We start from the raw sequence: 14,918 nt of genomic DNA, 5'->3' as shown, positions 1-14,918 counted from the left end.
ATGGGTAGGGACATACGGGCCACCCTGTAGTTCCTAGTTACACAGCAGCAAACACCACTGTAAGTATCCCAAGAGAATCCTGAAATTTGCAACTGTGTACGGTGAGACTGAAGTAAGCTTAGATAATTGTAAGCACACAAAACATTAAAAAACGAAATTATTAAGAGAACGTTTCGTGAGGACATTACAGCACTTCAAGGAAACTTCTTTTTGATCTGTTTACTTGAAAGTATTCATATGACGTGTTTAACAATGGTGTAACCACGGCAAGAGAATTGCGTATGTAAGCAGAAAATAGTTTTGAATAACTGACTGACTGGTCGAAACGATTTAATAAAGTCAAACAAGAATATGCTGTCCTATCTAAAGCCGTACTTCTGGACTTTTATTTATAGTGTCTAGTGGATTTCCTCTAACCACAACAGTCTAATGAACAACATGACAGTACATAATATTCAAAACGCTTTCTCCTTATGGTATTGCAGAATAATTTTTTTTTTTGTACACACAGTTCATTGAACATGATTTTTATAATTCTGAACAGGATTTTGTGGTTAACATAAGGCCTTGTTTTCTGGAAAACGCGACTAAATAGTGCCTTTATTTATTTTGCGAATGTATTTTGTCCGAAAATCGAACCATCTTGAATACAATATAAGGTGTACTTTCGTCGTGCACGGTGTGTCAACTGTTAGTTTTATATGTAGGAAAACAGTACACTGTAAACTTATCAACGTGTATTTGATCAATACACCATTCTGTACTCTTGTTTATATACGTCGTTTTCATGAAATTTATATCATGACTGCTGTAGTGAGTACGTTTATTTATTTGTTATGTATATTATCATCCGTGTAAGTTTTGTCTTTTCTAGTACAGTGTTTGTATGTCGTGCGTGTGATTCATTTGTTGTTTTTTAATTTCGCGCAAAGCTACATGAGGACTATCTGCGCTAGCCGTCCCTAATTTAGCAGCGTAAGACTAGAGGGGAGGCAGCTAGTTATCACCGCCAACGCTTGGGCTAATCTTTTATCAACGAATAATGGGATTGACTGTTACATTATAACGCCCCCATGGCTGAAAGGGCGAGCATGTTTGATGTGACAGGGATTATAACTCGGAACCCTCGGATTACGAGTCGAGTGCCTTAACCACCTGGGCATACCGGCCCCCGGTATGTTTGCATTGTTTATTCATTCTAAGCCACACACACATGTATTAATGAAATAAATAGCTCCAGTTGTATTAATTACATTAATTGTTAATAAGCGATTAAAGTCAGCTCTATAAAGCAACAGTGAAATTTGGTAGAATTCTTGTTGTCAGTCCTAGTTTCAATATCAGTGATTCGATTTTGACTGACATATGAGGTATCCTTAATACGTTTAGTATCTAGAACTAAAGGTATTATCCGCTATGACATTAATATGACAACTAGGGCTGACAATAGGAACTCTACGAAAATCTTTCTAATACTTACTTATATATTTAAGGGCTTTTGTAAATGTTACCTTGACGTGAACTTTCAAAAAATACTGACGTCATCCGAATTGGAATGCATTGCAAATAAAGTCAGAATAACACGTGAACATTACCGCCAAACTGTAAGAAAAAGATGGCTGAGAGAACTGTCTAATGGATTAAAAGCGTAGAGAGCGTTGTATCTGATGTTCTTTCATAATATATATGGAATACTGAATGAGTTCGAGATTTATTTCATAGTGAAAAGAAAGCAGTGGTGTGAAATAAGAAGTTAATGTTTAGTGATTTATGAAGTAAGCAGTTCGTTTCGTTTCTCTTATGTTTTGCGTTCTAGTGCTGTCAGAAACAAACGTACCAGTCAGTCTGTCGGGTGATGTATGTAGCATCGTTCGTTACGCGTGGCTTTTGTGAAATAGAAAATATTCCCTGAAGTAACGCGCGTAGTCGTAAAGCCGGTGAAGAAATTGGCAGTGGTTTTAACACTGCTCAGACGTGTTGCTACTTTCAGCGAAATCTGGGCATAAAAATAAATACATTTTCAGAGGTTGCGTTACATAGTTTTTACTTATTTGATCTAAAAATTTGGTTAATGAATTGAATAAGGAATTGTTTGTTGTGTCAACAACATGCGTTTGAAACCTTTGAGATGACACCTGATTATATAAGAATGAGAGCTAATTTAATCACACGGTAAACACGACACAAGGACATTCGCTGTATACGTGTTAATTTCATGGAGATAATAAAAACATGTGAATCCAACGTGTATCCTCTTTCATAGCTTCACAAAATATCTTTTTATTTCAACATTTTATTCCACGTGTTATGAATGTGTAAGATACCTACATTTTCTTCTAATTGACAAAAGGTATGTGTGGTTGGAATAATACGGTTTATTACCCTGGAAAAACAGTAATATCCTTTATATGTTACTCTAACATCACTCCTATCTAGGACAACAGGCTACCTTAAGATTTTGTTTGTGTACGATTTCATTATCAAAGGCGTTGCAAACAAAATGTACCACATTTAATTACAACTTTTTTACTAATTATTTATTGAATCTTTTTCCTAAAAGATTTTTTTTCTAAAAAAGATCATTGTCTTAAAGCAGCGGTTTCTGTACCAAAAATAAAAACATGGTATACCGTTAACATCTTTGTGTACCTGGGACTCCGTCTGGTGGACTCACTCTTCAGATGTTTACGAGGAAAAATAATCACCTCAAAGGTTAAATTTCCTGTGAGAGAACACGACTTTGGAATTAAATATAACACGACATGATAATTGCTTGTTCTTGTCGCTTAGGAATGTCGCGAGGAATATATCGTCAGTTTCCCACATTTGTTGGAGTAACCTTATGTTTACACAAAGGCCCGGTGATTAAGGCGCTCGACTCGTAATCCGAGGGTCGCAGGTTCGAATCCCCATCACACTAAACATGCTCGCCCTTTCAACCGTGGGGGCGTTAAATGTGACGGTCAATCCCACTGTTCGTTGGTAAAAGAGTAGCCCAAGAGATGGCGGTGGGTGGTGATGACTAGCTGCCTTCTCTCTAGTCTTGCACTGCTAAATTAGGGACAGCTAGTGCAGATAGCCCTCGTGTAGCTTTGCGCGAAATTCAAAACAAACAAATAAACAATTTTTACACAAAATACATGATACTTTCAATCTAATTTTACGTACGTTATATAAATACTTACAAAAATGTTTATAAAAAAATAACCAGTGATGACAGTGTACGAATATTCTCTGATTTTTTGTGCAAATATTTTCTTCTATGAATTTACTTTCACTGGAAGAAGTTATGTAACGCATTCAAAACTACTAAAGTGTTTCTAGTTCACTTTTTTATAGTCGTTTTAAATTTCTGAAGTGAAATAAATTTGAAAGGTAATGTAGAGTTCAAGGTTCAATACCCACTGTAGACACGTTCTACAACTGTGCGCTAAAACAAGAAACATATTGTAGAACAGTAAGTTACGTAATCTAATGTAAACAATCGCTCAAGCAGTAGTATGTTTAATTGGACACTGTAGAGTTATTAAACGAATTTTAAGTTTAGTATAATATTTTCGGTACCTGCAGTTTATTCGATAAATTGAGTCAAGTTTCGCAACTTTCTAAGAATTGAAGCAAGGGTTGCTTCTTGTGTGCTTTAATGCAGTAAGTAGATATTTTCTTGCTATACACAACCAAAATATGTAAATATTTCTCACTTACAGTCTTATAAGTAACAAGCAAAAGTACCCGTCCCCAGTGACGGGTAAAGATTAATTTAATGTATCAGGTTAAATTATTTCATGGACTTTAAAAGGTTAATTGTGTTGCAGCATTCTTAGATTTACTCAGAGCTAAAGTTCCGTGCTTCACGTGCTGTCCACCGCAAAAAGTAATTGTTGAACATTTATTTCAGTTGTGCTAAGAGCCGCTCAAGAATAAACAACGATAAATCTACATTTATTTTATTTACGTTATGTCACAGCTTGAAATGTGAAAGATAGCATGATTAATCACTAACAATTTACTGTAGAATATTCTACTTGAGGAATAAAATTTGGCATCAACATTATTCGTCCCGTTCTCCCATCGTTTCAAAAGTCAATGTTGAGTGTTGCCTGCGTGCGCACGTTTCAAACGGGTATTAGACGAACGTTCGAACAGACATCGCCGTCAGTAATACATATAAAACAGAAATTATTCCTTGTTTCCAGTCATGAGCAATTCTCAAGCACGAACTAAATCAGTAGTAAATTGACTATTAACAATTTATATTGAAGATGGTATGATGTTCTTTATAAAATCTCCAAATATTCCTAACTTGACTGTTTTATTTATTTATACAGGACATGATGAACAGGGAAAAGAAAGACCAACTTCCTGTTATGCAGGTTGGCTTCATCGATGTCATCTGTATGCCAGTTTATGAAGTATGAAAATTTTCTGTACTTATATGCCTTATTACAATGCACCGAGAAGTTAAACGGTTGTTGGATTGGTAAAAGTGTGCACATATATACATTAGTTATGAGAGAGAGCAAGCGAAAAATAGCTGTGTAAAGTAATGCCAGTCATCCATTAAATGCATTTTTACGCAAACAGATTTCGTGTAATAATACAGCTTAAAGTCTTTGGCACTGATTATAAATTTTCTTCTTTTATAACATTTTCACCTTACTTTTGAAAAAAATAAAATATTATATGTATTATATATTGAGAAGTTTGCATTGTAATTTTGTGCTTAACTACAATCAATCAAAAAGACCAATGGCTTTTAACGTGTTTGAAACATTTAAATGTATTTTTAAGATCAAGCCAAGCTTTATAAACAGAAAACTTTAAAACTCTGTGATTCCATTTAGTGTGACAAGTTAGAAAAGATTATTGAACCCATTATGTATAACATGACTAATTATATTTTAGTTTATATTACTGGTTCCCAACCGGTTGGTCCGTGGTCGTTTCTAGTTCTATTTCACCACAAGACGTTTGTTACAATGTTTTTTTACAATACAGTACTGTAAATATCATAATTATAAGAAGTTGTCTGTGAAGTTTTGAGATCGGAACTATATGTTTCTCAGTTGTAAAATATTTGAGAACTACGTTCTTAGATAACATAGATTATGAAGTGATCATGAATGAACTAATCTGGCATAACTGACATAACAACGGCTTTATCTTATCATAACTGCAACACTAACATCCTAGTTTGCATTTTACGTCTTGTGTGTCTTCACGAAGTCAGCACAGAGAGTCAGCACATTTATATATCAACTTGTCTATTTAATATTATTAGAAACCTAAACTCAAGCCGCAATGAAAATGGGTGAGACTTCACATATGTATTTGCTAGTCAAGTGTTCTATTTGAAATCTGTTTTTCTTTACACCTTACCAGAACTTGTAGCAAGTAGAAATTCATTGATAAACCTCTTCTGGTATATACAGGAATTAATTTTGAATGATTTTTGTTTTGTTTTTTTGTCGGGTATCGCTTCACATCAGTCTCCTTAAATCTCTCTGGCAATTGACAACTTTTAACACATGATTTTCTTGAATATATTAAGAAATATTCAGAGAATGTTCGTAGAAGGAAAGATGTAGTATTTGAGAGATTATAAGTAATATAAACATTCGAATATATTTAAAAAAGGTGTTTATTATTGGAGTAGATGTTAATGTTTAGAAGGGTTCTTGATGTCGGAAAAACATGTAGGTTCAAGAAGCTTTGACATAAAATAATTCTATAATCTGAGTGCTTCTCATGTTTTTCAGGCTAATGAGTTTCATGGATATTTTGAAACACAGGCAGGAATACAACACTAAATCCTGATAAATTACGGATGTGAAAACTCTGATCGCATATTATTAATTTCTACTTCTCATACAAAGTACTCCAAACATGCTAACCCTTTCAGCCGTGAGGACGTTATAATGTAATGTTCAATTCCACTATTTATTAATAAAATAGTAGTCCAAGAGTTTGGCGGTAGGTGGTGATGATAACTGCCTTCCCTCTCGTCTTTCACTGCTAAATTAGGAACATCTAGTGCAGATAGCCCTCGTGAAGCTATTCGTGAAACTCAAAAACAAACTTTACGTGAGCCATCGATTTTTTCTGGTATTTTTCGCTTCTCTTCCAAATCCATTGTAGGACAATATTCGCAAAGGTTCTTGGTTTTTCTCGCCGTTTGACCAAATCACTATGGTTTCCTTCTTCTCGTAGTTTATATTAAACGGTTAATAGGTGCCAATTTTTAGTACAATTTTCTCTTTAACCGACTAGTTTAGTTTGTGCATGATACAGGTCATTTGCACAAGTCGCTTCCATCTATCCATCACTGTATAATCCATCAGATGGTTGTATTCGTACAAATGCATATGTGTATGTGTTTATAAGATCGTCAGATTCATTACCGTGTATAATTATTTTAATGTGTTTATCTATTCAGCAGTGAAAAAAAATGACATAAAATGAGATTAATTGTTTTTGATGCATGTTTCCATAATTGAAGTAATAACACACAGTGTAGCATCCATTTAGGCCTATGTCTGTATTCGTTATGTTTGGTTGTCTAATCGTTTTTAAGCCACAATTTGTGAAATATTACAAATATTTCTTACTTTTGGAAATACATCCCTGTTACAGTTATCCGAAACATCTAATTACCGCAGCCTTGCTGACATGATAGTGCACACATTGATTGAAACTCTATTATCCAAAACTTTTGTGCTGGCTGTTTTTTTTTTATTTCGGACAAAGCTACTCGAGGGTTATCTACGCTAGCCGTCCTTAATTTAGCAGTGTAAGACTAGAGGGAAGGCAACTAATCATCACCACCCACCGCCAACTCTTGGGCTACTTTTTTACCAGCGAATAGTGGGATTGACCGTACCATTATAACGGTTGCGGGATTCACATCTACAGAACACTTAATTTTTTCAATCACATTAACGCTATACATCCCAACATCAACTTCACATGTGAACAAGAAGAAAGCAATCAAATATCGTTTCTTAACCTCAAAATTACAAGAACCGATACACAATTTAAAACAGAAATCCACCGAAAAATCACCCATATTGGACTATACATTCCTTCGGACTCAGCACGTGAAACAAAACAAACACTCAACATACTAAGAAACCAAATAAACACAGTCATAAAACTATGCTCACAAGATAAAATTAACGATGAATTAGACAAAATAAAACAATACTTCATCAACATCAGTAAGTTTCCTCCACAAACCGTAGAAAACATTATACGCACACACCTAGACAAAAAGCAAAATCAACTAACAAAAGTAAATATATCCCACGAATTAAAAAATCACGAAACCATATACTGCTGCACACCATATATTCCCAACATCAGCAGAAAAATAACCAACATTTGGCAAAAACTAGTAACAAAATATGACATTCCAGTTAATACCAAATTTATTCAAAAACCAAGAACAAAACTGAGGTCTATACTATGTAAAAACTACACTGACAAACACCACACCAACATTATTTATAAAATACAATGTGATAACTGCCACGACTTCTATATTGGAGAAACAAGCAGAAAAATGGAAACCAAATTCAAAGAACATAAAAAGTCACCTTCACACATTTTTGCAAGTCAAATAAACACAAAGTAACCATAGAAAACACTCAAATACTAAATAAAGAAACAAACACAAACAAACACAAAATTAAAGAAGCCTTACTTATACAACAACTCAAGCCCAAAATAAACCAATACAAAGGAACACCTTTATACCTATATTAAAAATAATATAATAATAAAATAAATAATATAAAATTATATATTCGAACATCTAAGCACACCCTCTACATCCCGACACTCAGTCACACAACCCCTTTCAAACATGTGGTCAGCTTCCGGTCAGTTACCTCTTTCTTTCTTTGTGAACCTGACAATGACCGAAGAAGGTCGAAACGTTGTTCGCTCCTCTACGTAAAATATTTTCTCAACCCAAATGAGCCGTTTTTACATGTATATAGTTATTTAATAAATCTACGATTTACATCTGTTAATGCTTTCGTCATTAATTTATAATAAAAAACTAAAGCATGCTGGTAAATTTTGGTATCAGTTCACAATAAAAATGTTCCCTAGTGTCTCAGCGATAAGCTTGAGAAATGCATAACTATAAATTATGTTGTTTGATCCCCGTAGCGGACGTGAAGAGATAGCTAATGTTTTAGCTTTGCGCTCACACAAAATGTTTGATAAAATTAAGAAATAATGGTGGAATACTAATTAAACGTTTTTTTGTTATTTTTGGAAAATAAAGTTTCTTAAGAGTAAAATAAAACAAGTACGGTTTAACACATTGGCTCGTACACGTCTGCGTAGGTAAGAAACGATGTGTATATTTAACATAACATTAATTAGTTTTTTAATTACTTCTTTCTCACCAAATGCGCCTTGGGAAATTGCATACTATTAATGACTGAGATGTAATTTGAAATGTCAACTATCTCTTGACGATTTTACTTTTTCTAAATTTGGAAAATTTTCTTAGATGTTGATGAATTACAATAGCATGTAACAGAAGCACTTCCTTTATTTGCATGCAACTGAAAAGCGACGAATTAGTTCACAGGAGTATGTAAACAATATTTTTAGTTCAATGACATCCGCTGATTGAAGCGCATTAAATGACAGCCGAAATGGGTTTGTAAATGTTTATATATATAAATTGGAAAACGTAATTTATTTGGTACATGTAGCGATTATATGTTACCGCATAAAAACATCAACAATTTATCCATTTGAGTTAATAGTTTTTTATATCAAAAACATTTTTTAAAATATTTTCTGGTACATTGTTTAATTGTACTGTTTAAAAAGTTGTTTCGTTCTTAAATTGAGTATCATTTGAACATCGCATCCAAGACTTGCCGAGCGAAAGCCAGTGGTTAGTGTTTTGTGAATTTCGAAAAAAACTACTCGAGGGCTATCTGTGCTAGCCGTCCCTAACTTAGCAGTGTAAGACTAGAGGAAAGGCAGCTAGTCATCACTACTCACCGCCAACTCTTGGGCTGCTCTTTTACCAACGGATAGTGGGATTGACTGTACCATTATAACGCCCCCACGGCTGAAAGGGCGAGCATGTTTAGTGCGACCGGGATTAGAACCTGTAACCGTCGAATTACGAGTCGAACGCCTTAACCCACTTGGCCATGCCGGGCTCACCAGTGGTTAGAGTGCCAGACTTGGATATGATTTTCCATGGTTTGTATCACGTTACAGCGCACGTGTGCCCCTGTGTGAGCGTTATAAGAATGTCGGTCAAATTCCACTTTTCAATCTTACAAGAGTATTTCATGAGTTGACGGTGGGTTTTGTTTATTAACTTTCTTCCTTCTAGTCACTTCAAAACTGTAGACGGCAAATATAGATGGCTCTCGAGTTTTGCGTGAAATTCAGCATACAAACACTCTTAGCGAAAATGCTTTTAATGTAGTATAACTTTTCCGTCAACAGTTTTAACCAGTTATAGATTATATTCTAAAACTTACGAGTCGTTTATTTGAAAATTTACTTGAAAAATAAATTTATAAAAATATTATTAATAATAATAGAAATAACCAAGTTAAAGGTGAGAAGTAAGGAAAAATATTAAATTATTTTTTAACTTCTAATTATTTTAGTTCCTTTGAGATAATTAATTGTTATGAAAAACCAACGCTGGTAGTTGGAACGCAAGCTGAGTGCGTTATATTTAAATGATTTTTGGATCTCATCAAATCGTTCTGTTCCGTACCCCCACGTACAGTCATAATCTGTCTGATGATTGTGTTGATTGAAAAAAGTCTCAGTCACAAAAATGTCACGTCAAAATCATATTTCTCCTCACCGTTACTTTCCATAATCTGTCTAGTGTAGGAAAACGAAGACTTCCTATTGTCAGTTCCAAAATTTTAGTTGGAAAGAAATCTATAAGTTCTGCTTCCATTGACTTATCTTGTATGTCTTCGTATGGAATACTGCGAATACCCGTTTCATTTTCCAGCTGTTTAAGTTATGCGACGGTTGAACGGATGTGTGGTGGAAGCAACTTGTTGACACCTGACTTGTGTTCTTCTTGATTATGTTTTGTACTATTATCCGAAACATTTGAAGGGTTTTTGGTACTAATGAGTTTGTGTATTCTAATTCGTTGTCAGGCATCACACGTTGTATACCATAGCTGGCGTACAATTTATTGTAGATTTCTTTCTAAATGGGCCTGGCAGGCAAGCTGGTCTGTATTATTTTGTTTTCCAATCCCATTAAGTATAAGAGAGATCTCCGTCACGGAAATCCTGAATCCCTTATATGAACACATTTTGTTTTGAATGAATGAATAGTTCGCATCGTAAATTGTTGTTACTTATCATTCTTTAAAGCGATTCGATCAATTTCTGGCGCCATTGCATTACTTTTAAAATACACTAAAACTGTAGTTCTAATATTTACCATTCCACTGCATCTTTATATCCGCTTTAATTATAATGTGGCTTGCTGATTTATTGCATTCAGAATCGCTGTAGTATGGTGTATTTATCATTGTATATAACTTATACAGAAAATTATATTTTGATTAGCTTCACACCCCTGGTAGCATAAATTTTCTCTGACATTGAGACCGAATTAATATTTGATGTTGATCTAAGCTTGTATAAACAAGAAATAAGTTTCACATTATCTGAGTAATAACTTGCATATAGTATTTATGATAAATTGAGATAAAAACATAATGTTACTTAGAAATATCTTGAATCACTCATTTTGATTTTTGATGTGCTTTTTAATAAAAGTTTAAATATTTGAAATTGTGACCGTAGCGTTATACTGTTTCCTAAATTTGTTGCATTTCTCTCCTATATGTTTAGGCGTTTGCTGAAATTTCGGACAAGCTCGAACCGCTTTTAGAAGGTGTGAAGTCCAACCGAACACAGTGGCTTAAAATGGGAGAGGAAAGAAAACAATTACAAGAAGAAAAGTAGTCTGGTCCCTGGTGTCGTCTGTTCGAATTAGGTCACCATTTAATGACTTTATCATGAACTAATTTCTTACTTACTGAGTAATGGATTTATCAGACGATGACTTCGCGAAGATAAAAGAATTTTTTTTGCGTTGTTATATGAATCAATTAATTTCAATTCATAATTAATATTGTTCTTTTCCGTAAGATGAGCTTATAAAATATCTTCCTCTTTTGATTGCATAAAAACACAAAGCCCAAGTGAGCTGATGGAATAAAAATTTGCATAATAATAATAATAAATCCTGCACCAGAAACAAAACCTTTACCATTTTGAGACCATAAATTAACCAAATCAATAGTGAGTGAGTTTCCAGTGAATTGAACTTTTTCCTGTTTTGGATTTATCAGGGACAGTTTGTTGTTTTGTTTTGTTTTCACCTTGAGAGACCCTCAATTAATCAAATCAAGAGTGAGTGAATTTCGAGCGAATTAACCTTTTTTTATTAGTGATTTCCTCAGAGAAAAAGATCAACGATTTCTTTTTCTTTATTTACAAAAATAAATAGAGAGTATTACCAGTTTGTTGAAATTTCAAAGTTCGCATGACTGTGCTATATATATTTTCAAGGAAGATAAACAGTCATTTCGGCAGTCTTAAACACATCACATACCTACCTACACATTCTTATTTCTATAACGGGTAAGAAGATTTTCGTCGCATTGATAAACTTTATTATGTTTTCCTATTTACTTCCTGTTTGCAGGATAAGTACGTAATCGTATTCTTCAGTTTGCGTAGGTAATTTAGAGAGAAAACTTCCTGTAAAGATTGGGAACACAGAAATTTTCAATTGAAAGCTTTGAAGATCGTGAACATTTCACGTTTTTATCAACCTATGAGTGCTAGATCGAAAATTGATGATTAGTAGCACGGGTATTTAATCACACCAATTATAAATCCATCAGAAGTAATGTTTAGTTGCCTCTTTTTATTAATTTTCTTCAATTTTTTTTTCATATCGTATCTAAATGTTATCCAACCTCCAATCTCTGTTGTAGAGTATGAAATAAATTTTGATGGTTTTTTTGTAATGTCCAGTGTATTTGAAAACATTTTAAATGTGTTTTGTGTTATTAAGGAATAAAAAGTTTTGTGGAAAAAAATTATGACGTTTTTTTTTTACGTTGGGATAAAAGGATAGTATTTGTTCATATGATAAAACTAAATAAGGTGAGAGAGCTTGATTTACCACCAAATGATTAAACATTTAGTACCTAAAGCATGAGCAAAGCGTAAGGACTGAGAGAGCTTGATTTAACTCCAGATGATTAAACATTTAGTACCTGAAGCATGAGTAAAGCGTAAGGACTGAGAGAGGTTGATTTACCACCAAATGATTAAACATTTAGTACCTAAAGCATGAGCAAAGCGTAAGGACTGAGATAGGTTGATTTACCACCAAATGATTAAACATTTAGTTTCTAAAGCATGAGTAAAGCGTAAGGACTTGATACATACTTTTAGTAAAAAAAAGAAGTCAGTATTATTTCTACCACTTAGAGACCTAGTTTTCCTAAAAAATATAAATTTTCGATTATCTCAGGTTGTAGCTTTTTATTTATAGAAAAATCAACTCGGTAAGAGAGTATCAAACAAATAATTTTCTTAAGGAAAATTTGGAAGGTCCAGCTATAGAATTTTCGAAGTAAAATTGAAATCCATTATTGTTCTAAAAGAAGAATAAGGCTTTTACTTTTCTTTAATGATTTTAATATTGCTCCTTTTTTTCTTTCTGTGGATAAAAAAAGATTAATAATTTGGTTGTTGTGACTGAAACCACTGTGGTCATAAAAAAGTCTGAGGGTTCAGCCATGATGTTTCATTTAGCGAAATTGTATACATCATTTAGACCTGGCATTGTCAGGTGGTTAAGGTGCTCGACTTGAAATATGAAGGCCCCTAATTAAACAGTGTAAGACTGGAGGGAAACTAGTTGTTGCCACCCACCGCCAACTCTTGGGCTACTCTTTCATTTACAGATAGTGAGAATGTCACCTTACAACGCACCCAAGGCTAAATGAGTGAGAATGTTTGGTGTGACGAGGATTCGAACCCGCGACTCTCGGAATACGTGTCGAGTGCCTTAATCCCCTAGCCATGCCGGGCCTCACGATAATGAATTGATAAATCAGCCATCTTTCATTCACACGAAAACTATAATTAATTTCAGTTTTAGTTTAATTATGCAAAAAAGTCTGACTGAATAAAAGTGGTTTATATGTCAAAAAATGTCAAATTTAATCAGTGATGTCGAGAAAACCCACATGTAGAAAATATATGTGTAAAACAACTCGTTTGGGTTGAAAATATTTTACGATGAGGAGCGAACAACGTTTCGACCTTCTTCGGTCATCCTCAGCTTTCTTTCTTTGTGAACCTGAGGATGACCGAAGAAGGTCGAAACGTTGTTCGCTCCTCATCGTAAAATATTTTCTCAACCCAAACGAGCCGTTTTACATATATATTGACCAAATTTAATTTCTTCTTATTTGTAAATAGTAGAATAACCAAGTGATGATGAATCAAAACCACATTAACTATTAAAAGTATTAATGGATGAGCCACTGTATTTGCATAAATTTGACCAACCATTATCATTTCAAGTTTTAGGGAAAAAAAAAGTCCTTATTATGGTAATTCGAAAAAAAAAATTGTCATATTACTGAAGACGTTGATCTTTTATTATTATTATTATTATTCACAAAAACCTCGTGGTGGGCAGAGCACAGATAACCCATTGTGTAGCTTTGTGTTTAATTATAAACAAATATTCACAAAAAAACTTCAATGTTACCTCATTCTGCCAGAAAGTCCCACTCTATAGCAATAATTATAAAATTCAATTGCTTGACAAAGAAAAAGAAAAGCAAGGAAAATCCTCGATAAAGTGGGGAAAATTTTTATTAAAATATAAATTTGATTTCTCTGTTTTAAAACAAAAATATCTCTTCTTTAATTAAGACCTTTTACGTAATTTCAATATGCTTCTCTGTTGTTCTTTTTATTTTATTTAAAATAAAATTTGGTTGTCATAAAAGTTTCTACAAGTTAGTCTTAACGATCCTTTAAAGAAAATTATTTGAATTTAATTTTATTCTTTCTACAACAATTAAATCAAAGCATACAAAAAATAAGGTTATCTCACCAAAAATATAAGGATTTATATCTCGGACTATCTAAGTTATGGCTTTAGCAAACATTAGTTTCTCGATTCTTTTGTAAACACAATAAGCTTACTTGTTGGTCAGGTAGTTAAGGCACTCGACTTGTAATTTTCGGGTCGCGGGTTCGACTCCTCGTCACACCCAACATGCTCGCCCTTTCAGCCGTGGGGGCGTTATAATGTGACGGTCAATCCCACTATTCGTTGGTATAAGAGTAGCCCAAGAATTGGCGGTTGGTGGTGGTGACTAGCTGCCTTCCCTCTAGTCTTACTCTGCTAAATTAGGGACGGCTAGCGTAGATAGACCTCGCGTAGTTTTGCGCGAGACTCAAAAACAAACAAGCTTAGTTGTTGCGTTTTATAAATTCGTTATCTACCGTATTTTTCGGTGTATAAGACGCACCCCTATTTTCAAGGTTATCTTTAGGTAAAAATAATTTTTTTTCACTGTTATCACTTACTTATTTGTTCAACACAGTCTTTTATTATTCTTTAGAAAACTTCAAAAGTACTGTCCATAATAAAATAAAATATGGATGTTTCATGTATTTACATCAAAACATTGTTCATTCGTTACATAAAGTTTCAAAATCTTTTGCATCACTGAAAGCATGCTCTGAAAGTTCACTCTCACTTGTTCTCAAACAATATCATTTTTGTTACCATTAAGGCGATTGCCCACATCACATTTTTTTTCAAAATACCTTTATTACAGTTTC

At 33.7% G+C, this 14,918-nt stretch overlaps 1 pseudogene across 1 annotated transcript in view; it reads left to right on the top strand.

Moving 5' to 3' along the window:
• LOC143246290 (dual 3',5'-cyclic-AMP and -GMP phosphodiesterase 11-like) overlaps nucleotides 1-12,139 on the top strand; it is a 119,410-nt pseudogene extending 107,271 nt beyond the window's left edge. Inside the window, exons 19-20 of the transcript XR_013025903.1 lie at nucleotides 4,329-4,412; nucleotides 10,881-12,139. The product of XR_013025903.1 is annotated as a dual 3',5'-cyclic-AMP and -GMP phosphodiesterase 11-like (transcript). The remainder of the gene's footprint in view (nucleotides 1-4,328; nucleotides 4,413-10,880) is intronic.
• The last annotated feature ends 2,779 nt before the right edge of the window (nucleotides 12,140-14,918 follow it).

Source organism: Tachypleus tridentatus, chromosome 3, assembly GCF_004210375.1.
Source record: "Tachypleus tridentatus isolate NWPU-2018 chromosome 3, ASM421037v1, whole genome shotgun sequence".
In the NCBI taxonomy this organism is placed as follows: domain Eukaryota; kingdom Metazoa; phylum Arthropoda; class Merostomata; order Xiphosura; family Limulidae; genus Tachypleus; species Tachypleus tridentatus.
Note: the sequence above shows the minus strand (reverse complement) of the source record. Positions and strands in the feature narration are given on the sequence as shown.